Source organism: Pseudophryne corroboree, chromosome 3 (assembly GCF_028390025.1).
Source record: "Pseudophryne corroboree isolate aPseCor3 chromosome 3, aPseCor3.hap2, whole genome shotgun sequence".
NCBI classification, from domain to species: Eukaryota; Metazoa; Chordata; class Amphibia; order Anura; family Myobatrachidae; genus Pseudophryne; species Pseudophryne corroboree.
The window spans coordinates 63,959,274-63,964,555 of record NC_086446.1 but is presented as its reverse complement, the minus strand read 5'-3'; the positions used below and the strand labels follow the sequence as shown (position 1 = coordinate 63,964,555).

At 44.1% G+C, this 5,282-nt stretch overlaps 1 long non-coding RNA gene across 1 annotated transcript; it reads left to right on the top strand.

The window, feature by feature from the left end:
* Positions 1 to 232: 232 nt before the first annotated feature.
* On the top strand, positions 233 to 4,771 carry LOC135054732 (uncharacterized). The gene is made up of 2 exons (XR_010243562.1): positions 233 to 264; positions 3,094 to 4,771. It is a non-coding gene; the product is annotated as an uncharacterized LOC135054732 (long non-coding RNA).
* The last annotated feature ends 511 nt before the right edge of the window (positions 4,772 to 5,282 follow it).

Genomic DNA, 5,282 nt, shown 5'->3' with positions numbered 1-5,282 from the left:
ACAGACATTATTATGTAAGATGTTTTGCTGACAAAGAATGTAGGTACGTGACAAGAACTTGCTTTACTTTGCTAAGTCACCCTAGTCTTGCTGATTTGTGTCATGTGCCCACCCAGGACCAGATGGTGTTCGATAAGGAGGAATGGGCCTCAAGGCCTGCTATGATTGGTCCAAGCTTGGGTGGAGTAATTCTTTGTAAAATGCAATATTAGGGGCCATCTATGCCATGTTCGTGAGGCAGATGGAGCTCCCTTGTAATTACTTGTAAGTGCATGCTGACTGTCACTTTATTGTAATCTTGCTCTGCCATTATCAATATAAAAATGAATTTGGCTACAACTGTTCATGTTTTTTCCCCACAACAATTTGGTGCCGAAACCCGGGATCTGAAAACGATTGGAACGGAATCAGGACAGGAACGGAGGACTGGAGACCAGATTGGCGCCATTCAAAAAAGGTGAGAACATTTGTGTCTCTGTCTGCTCTCCCCTCCTCCGCTCCTAAGACCCTCCGTCCCACTATCGTGAGTACAGATCCCAAGAACCTGAACAGTTGTTTTATGTTGTAATATCTGTTTGGATATGCATGTGTGAGTGTATGTAGATGCTGGCACATTGCCACATCAGCACGAGAGAGGCCCTTTATGGCTGAATGATTGTGCTGCCCCAAACATGCTGGGGGCAGTGGAATAAAAAGTAAGAGGACCCTATCGTCCTCAGACACGAATGTTTCCTATCTTCTCAGTCTGTCACGTAAACTGTCATTAACATTGTCTGCATAGTGGAAGGACAAATATAAGGATAAGTGTTGGTGAAGAGTAGTTTCTCTGCTGGTCTACCCTTGCTTGTCAATACCAGTCTGTGGGCAACCGATTGTGGCTCTCCCCCGAACAGGAGCGATATAATCTCTGATTACCTCCTGGCCTGCTATCTGACAGCTCTGTGTACACTGGTTTGAGTCTGCTTCTCGCTACACTGAAGGGCGTGTCCTGAAGCTGCAGACTGGCGTCTCTCTGTGTCTCATGAAAAATCATACTTCTTACTTAGATAATCCCTTACTTGCATGGTTTAACCTAGAGGACATTAGAGGGCAAATATTGTTTGGCATCTTCGCCTTGCTGATTTTCATTTGGCTCTGTTGGAAAATTTAGAGGGACCAAAAAGCGGGGATTCGCTGTGTGGGACTTCCCCTAACAGCCAAAAGCCATAGAATATAGTGCTGTGAAATACTGAGAGAGGGTGCAAGAGTCCCCTCCACCATAGCCGGGCTCTGGGAAACAGTCACAGCAAACGTGGATTTGGCTGATCACCAAATCAGAGTAATGGACGTCCTGAGACTCTTCGTACCCCACAGGAGGAGATGAGTAAGAAATATGGCAAATGGGTCAGCCGGCATTTACCTAAGTGGGTCAGGCTGACTAGGGGGATGGATTGTGGGATCCCAAAAGAGGGAACCTTTGAATTATCCCGCTGGGCAACCCTCTACAAAAATTATAAAACAAAATTCACTGAGCCAAATGAATAGGCAGCTTGGAGTAGGTGGATGGTAGAATCTTATAAAAGACAGCAAAAAGCCCAAAGTATTTTTTTTTACATCAGAAACAAGAACAGGAAGGGCAAATCAGCAAGGAGGGGAGGTACAGTCAGAGGAGAAAGAGGGGGAGGAAGGGTTTTGTGTGGAGTGGAAGGTGAGCTTGTCATCACTCCCAAAATAACCCAAGGTGAGAGAGATGAAAGGGCTGAGGAATATCGCTTGCCTCAAGCCTCAGCCTAACTTGTTAGAGAGCAGTTCATGCCTGGTACAAGTGAGTTTAGCCAGCTCAAGACAGAGAAATATACAGGAGGTACAGGAGAAAATGGTCCAGAGGGTGATGGTAGTTGACACACCTGGTAACCCCCAGAGGGGTAAGTTTAGGGGGAGGAACAATTAGGAGTCCAGAAATGTGAAGTGCTACAATTGTGGGAAACAGGGCCACATTGCAAGAAATTGTCCAGCTCCAAAAAGGGGGGCAGGATAGCGCCTGACAGGGAGGGCTTCCAGTGTTACCAGTCATCTTGATGTTATGAGCCACAGCAGTGGTTCATTCCTGTTTGCATTCGGTTCATGTATTGTATGTTATATTTCTGTTTGCATGTCAGGATTTCTTATGTACTTTAGAGTGCTATACTTTTGTTTACTAGTCTGGTAACTACAGTGACATATTTTGTGGGTCTTCCCACTAGCTGCATTCGGTTCATGTATTTTAGGTTATATTTCTGTTTGCATGCCAGGATTTCTTATGTACTTATTTAGAGTGTTATACTTTTGTTTACTAGCCTGGTAACTACAGTGTCATATTTTGTGGGTCTCCCCACTAGCCTTAGTTTTGTGTTTTTGTACTGGCGGCAGCGCCGCACATAACTTGTTTGTTTAGTTCTCATGTTATAGTCACCTTAGCTGTAGCTAGTTTTCCCCTCACTCGCAGTCTCAGGTGGTGCCTTGTAACCTTGTAAGACGGGAGGACATCGGAAGTTTGGGCGAACCTAATTCGCCCATTCAAACGCGGCTGCCTTGGGCAGAAGACTAGCACCTCAGGCACCATCCGACCACTGGGAGGAGTAATGGAGTTTGGGTTAGAAAAGGTCTTGCTGCGGCCATTCATACTGACTCTAGCTCCACTCATGAGTACTGGAATTCCCCAGTTGTCACACATTCCACAGAGTTCCAGGGTCTCAATTTGTAACATTGTACTTGTTTCCTAACACTCGGAGAGTAGGGGGGTGATGCCTTTGTCCACTTGACCCTCTCTGAAATGCCTTTTTACTCAGTGGAGTATCTGGTGGACAGTGGAGCAGCCCATGTTCTCAAGAGAGAGAGTATGTCAATGGATACTCTAATTACCCTGCAAAATCAGGCAGGTCCCCAAACACTTGGTATATGGGGGAAGGCAGGTTGCAAATAAATAAATATTGTTTGGAAACATGAGGATGGTCGATTGAGTGCACATCTCCCTTCATATGTTTCCAAAGGGGGAATGATTGATATGATTGCTAAATTTTGGTTTGCACAGTGTTTGAAATACTTTACAACAGAATGGTTATGTTCTCCTTGTAGATAGAGGCGTGGCCTGTTGCCAAGGTAACGGCTGCAGTAACAGCAAAGAAATTGATATCTGAATTTGTGTGCAGGTATGGCCTACATGAAACGGTTGAGAGAGCAAATAGCGTATTAAAAATGTCTAAGATCTGTGAGCAAACAAAACTTACATGGGTACAAGCTTTACCAGTAGATCCTTTTGCAATGAGGTATACCCCAAAGGGATTACATGGACTTTCAGCATTTGAGATACTGTTTGGCAGGCTGCCACTCAAATTGCATGGACAGTACGCTTCTCTTACTGACTACGTTGTTCAGCTTCATAAGCCACTGACTAATTTGCATGGCAAAGTGTTTTCTTCTTTACCAGATCCACAAGACACATCTGGAACCCCGATTTGATGGCCCATACCAGGTGCTATTGACCACAGTGACCTCCGTCAAGGTGGAGAGGAAAGTACGCTTCTCACTGTAAGAAAATTAACTTTCAGGTCAATGATGCAAACTGGTCCCAAAAGAATGGGGCCCCCGGGGAGAAGAGAACTGAATGGACTGTTAAGATACGCTTGTTTTTCTGCCTGCTTGTTTGTGCTTTATATCAGTGTGTGCAGGTGAAAGGAGAAAAGCAAAAGAACTCTATATGGCTTCTACATCAGCAGACAGCTAAGGAGCTGAACGCCACTGACTGTTGGATCTGTTCTTATGTTCCTGCTAACCATAAAGGAATCCCTTTGATTGGTATCCCTATCTCAATGAATGATCTTAACCTCACAGATTATAGCTATAATGTTGAAATAGACATAAATCACACTGCTCACAATGCTCTTTCAGACCTAGGAATATATTTAGAAATTGCTGGTATAATCTCTCTGCCCACTATGTGTATAGGGCCTATGTTTATTAACCACGTGGCCGAACTAAAAGGTCACCTAGTCAACTTACCTAAGGTATACGTTGGAGAAACAAATTGTAAAAATGCTGCCTTAGTGTTTAACATAGAATACAATGAAAAGTTATGTGACAAGGTGAACGGTAACTGTAACAATCAATGTTGGTGTGCAAATATGAAAGCATTTTGTGCCCCTAGGTGTGCCTGTCCTAACCAGATGGATGAGAATGATTGGGATTGTAAGACCCAAGTGCACAATAATATGGTATGGTTTCAGAGCTTGTTGGGAAACCATGGTAAGATAATCCCTAGGGTGCTGAAGCAAGGCCTATACTATATTTGTGGAAATAGGGCCTACTCATGGCTTCCTATGGGAGCTTGGGGGAATTGCACTATAGGAAGAGTTGTGCCAGCCATAAGACAGCGTGAGAACATCTCTTTTACCAATATGATAGAAACAGGCCCTAGAGAGACTAGATACAAGAGAGAATTGTTTACTGCAGCAGATAAAGCCTGGATGTGGTTCCCTGCCTGGACAGGCTGGGGAATTGAATTAGCAAATAAGTTAAATAAATATGCAAATATTATGGATGGGATAATTAATGAGACCACAAGTGCCATCCATGCTATCAGTGAGGAAATGGCTCAAATTAGGAAGGTGACCCTACAAAATAGGATGGCTCTCATTTACTTGTTAGCTATGGAGGGAGGAACGTGTGCTGTTATATGGGAGGAATGATGTACCTGGATTGAGGACTCACATGACCCCATAGAAGAGCACATGAATAAAGTAAAGGAATTACAGAAGCAAGCTAGAGACATATCCAAGGAGGGATGGAATCCCTTCTCCTGGATGGGGTCAATTGGTGGATGGTTTAACAATCTATTATCAGATTTAATAAAACCCATAGTGGTAGTGATAGGATTGATTGTATTTCTTTTGATCGCTTGGAAATGATTAATGTGCTGTATTTCTCATTTCAGGAAAAATGTGGATTCGCTCGCTTAATAGGAAGAATGATAACAGCCACAGGGGTGACCGTCTGACGGCCTAGCCCAACTGCCCATCTCTTCTGAGAGACCCCTCAGTTGTTGTAAGAGTTGGGTGGAAGACATCATCTCTGAAAGAGGGTCACGCAGGTGTACTTCGACAGTTTGGACACCACCCCAGAGGGAGTTTATCCCGAGAAGTGATTTCGACGAGTCAGTCATTACGATTCCAGCGAATTCACCGAGTGGTCTTTGTGCCCTAGTGCACCTCCGGCTGCTGTTATTATTCTTACAGCTAGATAGATAGGTGTGTGAATGCTTCAATAAA